Below are 14,613 nucleotides of genomic sequence, written 5' to 3' on the forward strand. Positions count from 1 at the left end.
GGAAACCCCAGCCTTATAGGTTCATTTTGCTTATATCCAACTTGCATCCAATTTCCACAAAGCAATGCTCATAGAGATGGGAGTGGTGAAAGGTCCTTGTTTGGTTTTGGTAATTGAGTGACAACTTAGGTGGACTAATTGTGTTTATGTGAGATACACAGGTGATTAGTCCACAGGTACATGTGTGTGAGCAACATATGCCATGAAGGTGAAAATGGCTTGGAGATGTTGCAAAGCTCACACATGTGATGATGAAGGAGCTTAAATGCACAAGAGACATGACATTGAGTCATGTGATCAAGGTGGAGAAGATCAAGACAAGACTTGGCTTGATGGACCGGTTGCAAGCATGAAGGGCAAGTCGAAGGCTTTGGAGTGATGGACTGCATGGCGGTGAAGCTTGAGCAAGACTTGGCGTCGATGGACGATGGTAACGGTGAAGAGCAAGTAGAGTCAAGATCAATGAACCAATATGATCATGTGATGATATGAAGTGGATCATATCATTGTTGATCGTGTTGGTGCATGTGTTGCATCGACATTGAAGGAGATGGAATGGAATGCGCAAGGCAAAGGTATAACCTAGGGCATTTCATTTCACCGGTCATAGGTGTGTAGAGAAGTTTATGACTGGGTTTAGGATAGATGGCCATACTATCAAGAGGGGCAAACTTGTTTGCATATTGATCATCTAGTGCCACTCGAGTGATCTAACTTTGCATTGTCACTAGGATCGAGTGGCGTGGCAAGTTGAGTGGCTAACATCCTTTGGGAAATAATTGTGAAAATGCTAACACACATACACATGGTGGTGTACACTTGGTGGTGTTGGCACATTTACAAAGGCGGTGGTGTTTGCAGGGTTGAGATGGGTTTGGGTCCCTCTCTCCCTCCCGCCAAGCTTGTGAGGCGGGATTCGACGCTTTCAGGAAAATGGAATACCTATTTTCTATTACGCCGGATGCAAATTCTAGTGGTTAGCACATTGGTGCAAGGGTGAAGAAGTTAGAAGTGAAAACGAGTTGGTCGCGAAGATGCCGACGTCGGTCAACTGACCGGACGCTAGATCTGAATGCACCGGACGCTGGAAGGCTGCGTCCGGTTAGGCTAACGTACGGTGATGCAGTAACTGGAGTGTGACCGGACGCTGGCTGCGTCCGATCGCGTTCGACCGGACGTGTCCGGTCATGCTTGGGAGCTTACTGGAAATGACTGGACGCTGGGGGTTCAGCGTCCGGTCAGTTGAGTGCTGCTGCGTCCGGTCAAGTCAAATGACCGTTGGAATCAGGACACGTGGTCGTCTGCGAGCGACCGAACGCTGAGGTCCAGCGTCCGGTCAACTCGACCGGAGCGTCCGGTCGGCCTGACCGTTGCCTAGCGAAGGGGTAACGGCTAGTTTAGCCCTTGAGGCTATAAATAGAAGTGGCCTTCGGCCATGGCTGGGTGGGAGCACCTTGGGGGACTTTGTGTCCATGCTTGAGAGTGCTTAGGAGCCCTCCATCTCACACATACTTGATAGTGATCATCCGATTGTGTGAGTGAGCGATTCTAGTGCAATTGCATCGTGAGGTTGCATCGAGTGGCACTAGGTGATCGAGTTGCAAGCCGATGGTGCTTGTTACTCTTGGAGGTTGCCACCTCCTAGATGGCTTGGTGGTGGTCTCCGTCGAAGCGCGCAAAAAGCTTGTGCGGCGCTCCAGAGAAGTGCTTGTGAGGGGCACTTGTGCTCGCCCCACGGGAGTCGCGAAGAGCAACTTTAGTAAAGCATGTCATTGAGCTACCCTCACTCAAGGGGTAGGTTCTTGCAGCGCCCGACGTGTGGGCTTAGCGGGTGATGCTAATTAGCCGCCGAACCACCAAGTGAGCGGTCGACACAACGGGGACTAGCGTGTTGGCAAACACGTGAACCTCGGGAGAAAAATCATCGTGTCAACCTTGTTCTTCCCGTTGGTTTACATCCCCATTACACAAGCTTGCAATTACTTTTATACATATTAAGCTTGTGTAGTTGCTCTTGTAATTAGATAGCTTGTGTAGCTTGCTAATTACCTTCTTGCTTGTGTAGCATAGAAGTAGCTCCCTTGCGTGGCTAATTTGGTTTTAGTAACCTTGTTAGTCACATTGCTTAGTTTGTGTAGCTAAGTATTTGCGCTCTCTAATTAGGCATTGGTTGCCTTGTTATTGAGCATTGCTAGTGAGCTTAGTTAGCTTTGTGCTTTTGCTTACTAGCATGTGTAGGAGCTCCCTTGTTGCTTAAAGTACTAGTGGCATAGGTTTGTGTAACCTTGCTCCTAGAATTGTTTAGGAGAGCTCTAACTAGCCCGGCACCTTTGTTGCATAATTGTTATCTTTGCAAGGTGCTAGTGAACATATATAGTGGGGTATAGTCTTGTCTAGACCGATAGTTTTAATTCCGCATTTGTATCGGTTAGCCGACGCGATTAAGTTTTAGAAAAGACTATTCACCCCCCTCTAGTCGCCATCTCGACCCTTCAAGTGGCCAGTACAAATCGTACTGATAAATTTTGGCACACAGGTTCTGCTGAGGAGTATAGCTCCGAGGAGTTTGACAGATGAGGGGTTCGTGCCTACGCTCGAGTTTGGCGATCTTATCTTCAAGCTGTTCTGAATGAATACTACTTTTGATTCCGCCAATGCGGCAATATAATAAATTATGTAATTCCACACTATTTGTACTCTGATATTATCGTCGTATGGATGTGATATTCGACTAGAATTTGGGTAATATGATCTACAATGATCTTATTACACTTCGATGTTGTGGATTTCCCTTTGCGGAAATTGGGTCGTTTCAGTTAGTATCAGAGCCATACTTGACCTTAGGACGAAACCCTTAGAAATGGACGGTAGAATAGGACATGAACAGCCCTTCTTTCGATTATATACCGACCCTGCATTTACTTTTATGCAAGGCTTATCTATTATGGACCTGCTAACACCTGTTCCTTAAAACATGCAGATGGCAACAAACGTTGACTGACCGCCACTAGGACCGCTACCTCTGGACCATGCCAAGCTTACCTTTGACCTACGTGAGCTCGGGGGTTTTGCATAGACCCTCTGCCAAGTTCTCATCATGTTAGGTGTCCCCGGTGAGCTTGTCAAGGTCACCTGCACTGGGAAGCCAGCTAAGGAAGGAAGAATCAAAGGACCGATTGTCACCTCAGTGGAGTTCCTAGCTAGCACTACCTTACCTTCTATCCCAGCTTTCACCGAGTTCACTATAGAGGACACAGTCAAGGAGGGACTACGAGCTATCTCACACAAGGCACTTCGTAGAGTGATGAGGGACCACTATGAGCACCTGAAGATGATAGAGTTCCGTCTACTTCCCTAGGCCCTCGACCTCAGCCTTACCCCCAGTGAGCAGAGTTTTGTAGCAGGCAGGGTTATCCTTACCGAGGAGGATAGATGCCTTCATGTCTCAGCTATTCACCTACTAGAGCAAGACAGGTATGTGACCCAGCTAGAGTAGAGGAGACATCAGGACTAGGCCCTCCAGTGGGAGTACTAGGAACGAGATTCGCAGGGAGCACAGGAGCAAGCTAGTCTACTGGAGACAGTTGCCAAGCTGCAGGACGAGCTCGACCATCGTGAGGAGGACCACAGAGCCAAGGCCGCTGACTTACAGGACAAAGCAGCTGACCTAGGCAACAGGAACTGTACCTCGACAGTAAGGTCTTGGAGTTGCAGAGTGAGTTGGATGATAGGAAGGCTAAGTTCAACCGTAGAGGAGACAGAGAGAGATCCAAGGGGATTGATATGCTAAAGATCCAATCTTGGAATAAGACCCTGACTTAGGAGCTAGAGGAGTCCAGGAAGAAGGCCGTTCGTAATCAGGGTCACCTGATTGAGGCACTCAGGCAGATCGAGTACCTACAGGACAAGTGTGGGAGGACATGGCAGGCTTGGTAGAAGTCTGACAGGAAGCGCATTAGGGAGATGAAAGGTATGTGGGATCAGCTACCCAAGGAGATTCGTAGCAAGACAAAGCCTAGGATAGAGGAGTTTGAGTTAGCCCCGACTCGCCTCAACCTAGACACCTGCCCTACCCTACCTAGAGCCAAGCCTACTAAGGAGCTCGCCGAGGCCTTGAAGTACGTGTCCCGACTTCACAAGTCTAACAAGGAGATCGAGATCGAGAATAGTCGTATCCCAGCTACGGTGTATGAGTTAGAGTAGATGACACTGCATGGTCATGAGTCATGTTAGTAGTTTCCATAAGTTGTACCCCATGATGTACCCCTTATGAGATGTATTATGAGACACTATGAGTAGAACAATTCTCGCACGTCTTCAAGTGTAGCTACTGGAGATGATGCTATGTAATAAAAACCATGTAATGAATGTTACGGATCTTATTGCATCTTTATGAATCTTATTGCTTCTTTTGTAATGAGTGTTGGATAGTATAAATGTTTTTCTTTAAATCATCAAAATCATGTAATCATATTGAACTAAAAGCACTTATAGCACAAGCACTAAACTCTATGATCCGCGTTGCAGATGCCGAACCGCCATTCTAATCGCCTAATGAACCATGGACGTGCGCCCACCCCTGAACCAGTTGAACCAAATGGGGGACGTGGTGGCAACAACCGTGGTCGTGGCCATGGCTATGGATGTGGAGGGATACCTTTCCACCTAGAGAATACTCCGCCGCCTGAGGAGAACATTCCACCACCACCACCATCGAGCCTGGCAGAAGTGATGGCACAACAGACCCAGCTTCTTGCAGCTCTTGTTGAAGGAGCAAACCGTCGCTAGGGGGGTCAGCAGAATGACTTCCCAAGGAAGCTAGAGGGATTTCTAAAGCTAAGGCCACCTACCTATGATGGCACCGACCCTAACCTGCTTGTAGCCGATGACTGGCTCAAGGAAATGGAGAAGAAGCTTGACCTCACTACTTTCACTGATGATGAGTGTGTTGGAGCTGCCACACACCAGCTCATGGGTGCAGCACGCGCCTGGTGGGACAGTTTCAGTGACTCCCATGAGGACCCTGCCCACATCTCATGGGATGAGTTCGCTGAAGCATTGACTGAGTATCACATTCCCAAGGGTATTATGGAGGCCAAAGCCGAGGAGTTCCGTAACATCAAGATGGGAAAGGACAGGGTGACTAAGTACACTACTCATTTCACCAACCTTTTGTGCTATGCACCTTCTTATGTTGTGAACTCTGAGAAGGAGAAGCTATACTATTACCGCAAGGGACTTAACCCGCACATCAAGCTAAAGTTTGGCGGTATTGAGAGCAACACATTGCGTGCTCTGGTGGATTGCTGCATCCAGATTGAGAAGGACTGTGCTAAAGCTAGAGAAGAGTACAGGGATATGAAACGTAAGCCTGAGGAGTCTCTCCGTGGTCATGATCGCAAGAGGTTCCGCAGAGATGCACCATCCAAGGAACGCTCTCGCCATAACAGGGATGACAACCCTGGATCGAGTAGGGGAAGTGGAGGCTACACCGCCAAATACTCCCGCCCTGCTTAGGATCGTTACACTCAGGACCGTTATGCTTAGGACCGCAATAGTCAGGACCGTTTCAATCATCCCCGCACAGCGAATAAATGCCCAGCACAGAACCGCTCCACACCAAGCACTAGAAACTGGAAGGCACCCGTGTCAACCCCTATAGGCAGTACGCCTTTCACCTACTTTGCTTATGGCCAACCAGGTCACAAAGCCGCTGAGTGCCCTAAGAACTCAGCTGCACAGAAGTCTCAGTTCAAGGGATCAGCTACTCGTGGACGTCTCAACCATCTGGACGCTGAGGAAGCACAAGCTGCCCCTGACGTTGTGTACAGTATGTTTTTAGTTAATGGCAATACTGCAGTGGTTCTATTTGACTCTAGAGCAACTTGTTCTTACATATCATCCAAGTTTGCATGAGATCATGACCTATCTGTAACCCCATGTGAAGATCCTATCATCACTAGCTCACCTTTAGGAGACCTAAAGTGCACCCACATCTGTAAGGGAGTGAGTCTTACCATTGAGGGTCTTATCTTTAGAGCCGACCTAACCCTGCTACCTTCCACTAACCTAGATGTCATCTTAGGTATGGATTGGTTAACCATTCACCGGGGTATCATATCATGTTCACCTAGATATGTCCAAGTGACCCACCCATCAGGCCAAGTCGTTAGATGTGAACCTCAGTCTAGAAAGTCCACCTCTATCCTATGTGCCCTTAAAGCAAGTTCAGAATCATGAAAAGAGGAGAAGACAGTTCATGATATGCCAGTAGTTAGAGACTATCCTGATGTATTCCCTAAAGAATTACCGGGTATGCCACCAGACCGTGATGTCGAGTTCATCATTGATCTGTTATCGGGAATGGGACCCATTGCCAAAAGACCTTATCGCATGTTAGTTGATGAACTGGCCGAGCTCAAGAAACAACTTGATGAGCTCATCTCGAAGGGATATATTAGACCTAGTGCTTCACCATGGGGATCCCCTGTTCTATTTGTTAGGAAGAAAGATGGCTCAATGAGAATGTGCATTGATTACCGAAACTTGAACGCAGTCACCATCAAGAACAAGTACCCCCTACCAAGAATTGATGATCTGCTTGATCAGCTTCGAGGTGCAAAGTATTTCTCCAAGATTGATCTCAGATCAGGCTATCATCAGATGAAGATTCAAGAAAGTGACATCCCAAAGACAACATTTGTGACTAGGTATTGTCAGTTTGAGTTCACCGTGGTGTCCTTTGGACTCACAAATGCTCCCGCATACTTCATGAACATGATGAATAAGGTTTTTATGGAAGAACTAGATAAGTTCGTGGTGGTATTCATTGATGACATCCTTGTCTATTCATCCACCGCTGAAGAACATGAACATCATCTGAGAACCATGCTTGAGAAATTGGCCCAACATCAACTCTATGCAAAGTTCAGTAAATGTGAGTTTTGGCTATAGGAAGTTGCCTTCTTAGGCCATGTACTATCAGCTGAAGGTGTCGCAGTTGACCCAGCCAAGATTGAAGCCATGAAAGAGTGGGATCAACCCCGTAATGTGATAGAAATCAGAAGTTTCTTGGGATTGGCTGGATATTATCGCCGATTCATCGAAAACTTCTTCAAGATAGCCCGTCCAATGACCAATCTTCTGAAGAAGACCAAGGAGTTTGAATGGACATTCGAGTGCGAACAAAGCTTCCAGGAATTGAAACAGAAGCTTACCACAACTCCTATGATATCATTGCCTGATATCAGCAAAGATTTCATGGTTTATTGTGATGCATCTCGTCAAGGACTTGGTTGTGTATTGATGCAAGATGGAAGAGTAATAGCTTATGCTTCTCGATAGTTGAAAGAACACGAGAACCGTTACCCAACCCATGATCTGGAGTTAGCAGCAATTGTGCATGCCTTGAAGATCTGGAGACACTACTTGATAGGCAACAAGTGTGATGTCTATATAGATCACAAGAGCTTGAAGTACTTTTTCACTCAGGAGGATCTAAATATGAGGCAACATCGATGGCTAGAGCTGATCAAGGACTATGACCTAGAAATTCACTATCATCCGGGAAAAGCTAACATAGTCGCAGATGCTCTTAGTCGCAAGAGTTACTATCACGCCTTGATCACTGAATCCGTACCACCTGAGCTCAAAGAAGAGATTAATGATTTCCAACTAGAGATACTACCGCATGACTTGTTGAATGAGCTCCGCATACAGTATGATCTCACAGATCGCATCCGTCAAGCTCAGAAAAGTTGTGGAGAGATTGAGTATCTCCGTGGTCTAATGAAACTAGGCTACAAGACCAACTACCAGGAAGATGAACAAGGAACTATCTAGTTCAAGAACAGAATCTGTGTTCCATCTGACCCAGCACTACGAGAGGAAATTCTGTCAGAAGCTTACGATTCCAAGTACTGTATTCACCCTGGAGGTTCAAAGATGTATCAAGACCTGAAGAAACACTTCTGGTGGAAAGGCATGAAGACAGACATTGTAGGACATGTGGCATGTTGTGACACCTGCAATAGAGTCAAGGCTGAACATCAAAGGCCTACGGGATTGCTAAAGCCTCTGGACGTTCCCGAGTGGAAATAGGAGAACATATCCATGGATTTCATAGATGGATTGCGCCGCTCACAGAAAGGCCATGATTCCATCTGGGTGATTATTGATCGTTTGACCAAGATTGCTCACTTTGTACCGGTTAAGACCAAGACCAATGCCGAAAAATTAGCAGATCTGTACGTAGAGCACATTCTAAGACTACATGGAGCTCCCTCTAGCATTGTATCTGATCGTGGTCCTCAATTTGTGTCCCGATTCTAGGAAGCTCTGCACAAGTCTATTGGAACCAAACTTGATTTTAGTACCGCTTATCACCCACAGACAGATGGACAGACAGAACGAGTAAATCAGATCTTAGAAGACATGTTTCACGCTAGTGTACTGAATTATGGCTCTGATTGGGAGAAATGCCTACCTTATGCAGAGTTCTCTTACAACAACAGCTACCAAGCTAGTATCAAGATGTCGCCATTTGAAGCTCTATATGGCAGACCTTGTAAGACACCTTTGATGTGGTCCCAACTGGGAGAAAGATCATTCTTTGACTCCGCTAATATTCAAGATGCAGAAGAAGGAGTTGCACAAGTGAAGGAGAATTTGAAAATTGCTCAAAGTCGATACAAGAGCTACGCCGACAAAAGGAGAAGAGAACTTGAGTTCAATGTGGGAGACTTCGTCTATCTCAAGGTATCCCCGCTATGTGGAACTGTCAGATTCCATGTGAAAGGAAAGCTTGCCCCAAGATTTGTTGGCCCATACAAGATTTGCAAGAGGATTGGAAAGCTCGCCTACAAACTTGAGCTACCCGAGGAATTGAGGGGTGTACACTCCGTATTCCATGTCTCATAGCTACGCAAGTGTTTGAGAGTGCCCGATGAAGTAGTTCCAACTGATACACTTGACATTCAAGACACACTCGAGTATAAAGAACATCCTATCAGAATTCTGGGTAGAGATACCAAAGAGACCCGAAGCAAAACTATCCCTATGTGCAAGATCTAATGGAGCAATCACACAGAGAGAGAAGCAACATGGGAGAAAGAGTCGGACCTCTGGCTACGATATCCTTACCTCTTTGAAGAGTACGTTACACTTTAATCTTGGGGACGAGATTTTGTTAAGGGGGTAGGACTGTAACAACCCAAAAATCCACACACTGAAAATACCAACTACAAAATTTTTCTTAAAACTTCCATGTGATGATGAGTGTCATGTATAGTAACCCAACCTAAGAAATGCATTAGGTCTAACCCCAACCCAAGTTAACACATAAGCATGGCATGTCATTAGTTAATTGCGTTTATTTAAATTCTAACAAATAAGTGTTGCATACATTGAATGTGATTTGGATTTCCATTTGATTTATGATATGCTTAACAACTCCAATAAATTAGGTGCACCAATTTGGAATTCAAGTTTTTAGAACCAAATTCGAATTCAAACAAAAGAGATGAAATGATAAACAAAATAGAAAAAGAAGAGAAAGGATGTAGGCCTCGCAAACCGCCTCGGCCTGCTCGGCCCGCGCCAGCCAGCCAGCCCGCACGCCGCTCACGCCCGGTGCCCTAGCTTCTCCCTCAGCCTCCACCGCCACATGGTGGCCCAGCAGCCGCACCACATCGAGAGTAGAGGGCCGAGAAGGAGATTGTGAGAGGAGGATCGGAGCCCCCGCACGCTGCCGAAGTCATCGGAGCCGAAGGCAATGCCGTGATCATCATCACGATCGTGGGTCGGCACTGCACAGCACCGCTTTCAGAGCTACACGGCCGCAACTCGACACTGCACCGCCATCCTTTCTTCCACAACACCCACGGTGAGCCCTGGTTCATTCCCTGCTTGCCACTAGACCTTGCTACTCCGGCCATGGCGCTCCATACCGTGAGCACGTAGGCCAAGGCCATCCCCGGCCTCTAGGCACACCAGCATAGCACACTCACGTTGATCGTGACCATCTCCGAGCCCTTAGACATTGTAGGCCTCCCTAGGTTCCCCAGATGCCGTAGCCAAGCACGCATGCCACGCTCGCAACGCCGCCGCCATGACGCAGCCACCACCAGACCACAGGTCAGAGCACCAGACCACCTCCGAGCACTCGACCACCGGTCCAAACATCAGACCACTGGTCTGAGCACCCAACCACTGGTCCAAGCACTAGACCACCAGTCCGAGCACCCGACCACCAGTTCGAGCACCCGACCACTGGTCCGAGCACCAGACCACTGGTCCGAGCACCCGACCACCGGTCCGAGCACCGACCGCCATGGCCAGTACCACCGGGAGCACCTGGCGCCTCCTTGACTAGCCTATTCCGTTCGCTGAAGCCACGGGTAACTCACGATCATGCCGTGACCACCCCGCAAGAGCCCATAGTGATCTGCGTGCCTCGCCATCGTCACCATGTCGCCGTGGCCGCCGAGAAGACCCTACCGGCCACCTAGAAATCGGAAGTCCTACCCTGAGCTCTAGACGCCCTCACTGCATCCACATGGATCCATAGGAGCCTACACGCCCCACTGTGACGCCCTCCGAGGCCATAGCCACCACACCGATGCCTCCAACATTATCGGAAGGCCATCCGCCGTGGCCAAAGCCACCGGAGGCCCTGGAGGACCCCTCGACCTACCCAACATGCCCGCTGGAGCAGTGTGACACCCATGTGCACCATAGAGCCAGCCAATGCCGCTGCACCCGCGCCATTCCCGCATGCCGGTTGTGCTCGAGCCGCCGTTCGCCGTGACTAGAGACTTAGGATGCACCATCTGTCGCCCTGACTCCACCATTGCAGCCGCCATGGCACAGGGAGGCTTTTCCCCACCTCTATTGGATGCCTGAGCCATTACGAGAGCTCACCGGTGAGCATGTCGCCGGTGGGAGCGTGCCGTGGAAGAAATAGAGGAGAAGGGGCAAGGTGAGCAGCGCAGCCCTGCACCTGGTGCACATGAGCCGAGCCGAGGAGAAATGACGATGGGCTTGGTCCACCATGAACCCTGCCCTAGGACCATGGACCAGGAGCGCTGGTCCACCATGAGCCACACGGTGTGAGCCATGCTGCGGACGAAGCCTAATAAAAGCCCACGGCCGTGACGCGGCTGCGCCACAGCACGCCACGTGTTCGGCCCGGCCCAGCCCACACCGGCCCGACCTGAGCCCACTAAAGCCCATTTAAGACCTAGCACATATGGACCGTTGACCGATCAATGTTGACCGTTGACCTAGCCCCACATGTCAGCAGCACAGACATGCTGGACCCACACGTCAGATGCTGACGTCATGATGACGTCACGAGGGACCCACATGTCTGCGACCCAAGAGCCCCTGGACCCACCTGTCAGCTCGGAACCAAGACGATGACGTCATGCTGACATCTGCATGCCACATTGACCAGTGACCCCGTGACACATGTCAGCCCAGGATTAATTCAGCCTTTATTCAATTTCAGAAAGGATTTAAACTTCAGGAATTCATAACTAATTCATACGACCTCGGAAAAATACGAGACCAGGACCAAAATTCATCTAAAATCAAGCTCTACGCAATGAACTCATGTTTGAGTGCATTTGACACTTTTGAATTTTCATTCCTTCTTTGTGTTACTCTATAGACGTCGCTAACGCGACTATAATGCAAACGTTGTAGACTCGGAGGAGAACCTGATAGACGAGGACCGTGAGTATCGTGAGGAGTACGGAGACGACTACACTGAAGGTGCCACATCCCACTCAATCTCGTAGCACCTATTACGCATGGCTAATATAGAACTGCTATCGCTTTACTTTACTGCTACAAATATATTATGCTAGGACTTGCATGGTAGTATGCTTGCTTGAAAGCCTTTACCTTGACACAACCATACCCCTACATACCCTGCTATTAGGCTAGACACACGCTTACTGCTATATATTTCATTACTTATACTTCTACTACGCTTATACTACGTGCGTGGTGGAAACTGGTGTTACCTGGACTATGGGGAGAGTGCTGCGTGTGTGACTTAGGTGTGTGGAGGGTGAGGGTTGTGTCGACCAAGTTGGAGTATACGATGAGCCTGGGGCAAGTCTTGCCATGGGGTGCTACCTGGGCACCCCTGGAATGGATACCTGTAGTGGGTAAAATGGTATATGAGGTGGACCTGGGTGTGAACCTGTGATGGGTGGAGCCCAGGATGGAGGTGCTGTGGTGGCATAGTAAATGGAAACCCTGATGGAGACATTCTGGCTTGGTCACCCCTAAGGACTTACTAGTACTCAGATTCACCGGGAAGCCTTACGTACCACTCGCCCTATATGGTGCGGGACGGCTGGACTACTTGGTAGGATATTGCCACTACTGCTAGGTTGATAGCGGATAGTGTAAGGAGGTACAGGGCGCGGAGGATTTCCCCCACACCCTTCCGAGACTTCATGGAGACCTTGTGGACTCGGCTCATGACTCACAGTTTCAGCCACCCCAGACTTGACTTGGGGTGAACCAGGGTTGAATGGTAGAGTGGCATTATCCTAGGCTAGCAAGCAGCCGGAATCAGCCTAGTTGACGATGGTCAACGAGGAAAGTGGATCTTGTGGTTATGTAAAACTTCTGTAGAGTGTATGGTTGATCGATCGATACATGTGCCGACTCGTCAGCTATGGACCTTTCCTAGGTTTCGCTTAAACTAGATAGTGAGATGAGTCCTTCTCTTCTTCCCCCGTGAGAGAGTGTCGGTCGTAGCCAGGGGCTACGGGCCTTGAGACAATGCCGAGAGGGAGTTGGCCTGTCGACTGAGCGAGGGTATGATATGGTGATGGTATGGTGTTGGTATGGTGATGGTATGGAGATGGTGGTATGTCGATCCCAGGATCGAAACCTGGCTTGAAAAAGGGAATGGAGTGGAATGTGTGTGGGAATGGTGTTAAAACTTGATAAACTATTATTTACTTGATATACTACTGCATAGGAAACCCTAGCCTTATAGGTTCATTTTGCTTATATCCAACTTGCATCCAATTTCCACAAAGCAATGCTCATAGGGATGAGAGTGGCCAGTACAAATCGTACTGATAAATTTTGGCACACAGGTTCTGCTGAGGAGTATAGCTCCAAGGAGTTTGACAGATGAGGGGTTCGTGCCTACGCTCAAGTTTGGCGATCTTATCTTTAAGCTGTTCTGAATGAATGCTACTTTTGATTCCACCAATGCGGTGATGTAATAAATTATGTAATTTCACACTATTTGTACTCTGATATTATCATCGTATGGATGTGATATTCGACTGGAATTTGGGTAATATGATCTACAATGATCGTATTACACTTCGACGCTGTGGATTTCCCTTCGCGGAAATTGGGTCGTTTCTTCCGGTGCTGTGTCCGGTTAGTTGGACCGGAGCGTCTGGTCACCCCGCAATATGCCCAGTGAAGGGGTATAACGGCTCTATTTCATGGGGGCTTCTATTTAAGCCCCATGGCCGGTTGAAGCACACACCTTTGGCCATTTTCATTGACATAGCAACCTTGTGAGCTTAGCCAAAGCCCTCCCACTCATCTCTATCATTGATTCATCATCTTTGTGAGATTGGGAGAGAATCCAAGTGCATTGCTTGAGTGTTTGCATCTAGAGGCACTTGGTGTTCGTGTTTTGCTACGGATTTTGCTTGTTACTCTTGGTGGTTGCCACCACCTAGACGGCTTGGAGCAGCGAGGATCGTTGAGCGGAGGGTGTTGATTGTCTCTGGCTCCGATCGTGGTGATTGTGAGGGGTTCTTGACCTTTCTCCGATGGAGAACCAAAAGGTACTCTAGTAGATTGCTCATGGCTTGTGTGATCCTCATCTTGTGTTGGTTGTATGGCACCCTATTGAGGGTTTGTCATGTGAAGCCAATTAGCGCGTGAACCTCCAAGTGAGTGAATCGCCACAACGAGGAGTAGCTTGCCGGCAAGCAAGTGAACCTTGGTAAAAAATCATTGTGTTCATCATTGATTCCGAGGTGATTGGTCTTCATTGTTATTCATCCTTATGATTGATTGGTTCCATCATCTACATGGAGGTATAACCTTCTTGATCACTCTCTTTACTTTACCGCAAACTAGTTGACAAGCTCTTTAGTGTAGCTAGTTGTGAGAGCTTGCTTGGTTGGTTGGTGTGGCTCTTTAGTTAGCCTTTGAGAGCACACTAACATAGGGTAGTGTCATAGCTATTGTGTGAATAGACACTATCTAAACTAGAATTATGGTAGGTGGCTTGCATTTTGAGTAGGCTAGCGCAACACTTGCTTTGCCTCATAATTGTCTAACCATTTGGTTAAGTGTTGTTGTAGAAATTTTTATTATGATATTCACCCCCCTCTAGCCATTAGGACCTTTCACCCTCGCTTCGTGCCTTTCCGGGACCCTAGAGAGTGGACTCCATATGATGGACCGAAGTACATTGCGGATCCAGCTTACCATTGGAACAAGTGTGGATCAAGGCAGAGGATGAGGCACAGGGTGGTTATGGATCAGATACCCGGAAGAACGAGGCGTGGGAGAGGAACTCCATTTGTTACTGACCCCGAGCAGTGCGAGTGC

Source organism: Miscanthus floridulus, chromosome 5, assembly GCF_019320115.1.
Source record: "Miscanthus floridulus cultivar M001 chromosome 5, ASM1932011v1, whole genome shotgun sequence".
In the NCBI taxonomy this organism is placed as follows: domain Eukaryota; kingdom Viridiplantae; phylum Streptophyta; class Magnoliopsida; order Poales; family Poaceae; genus Miscanthus; species Miscanthus floridulus.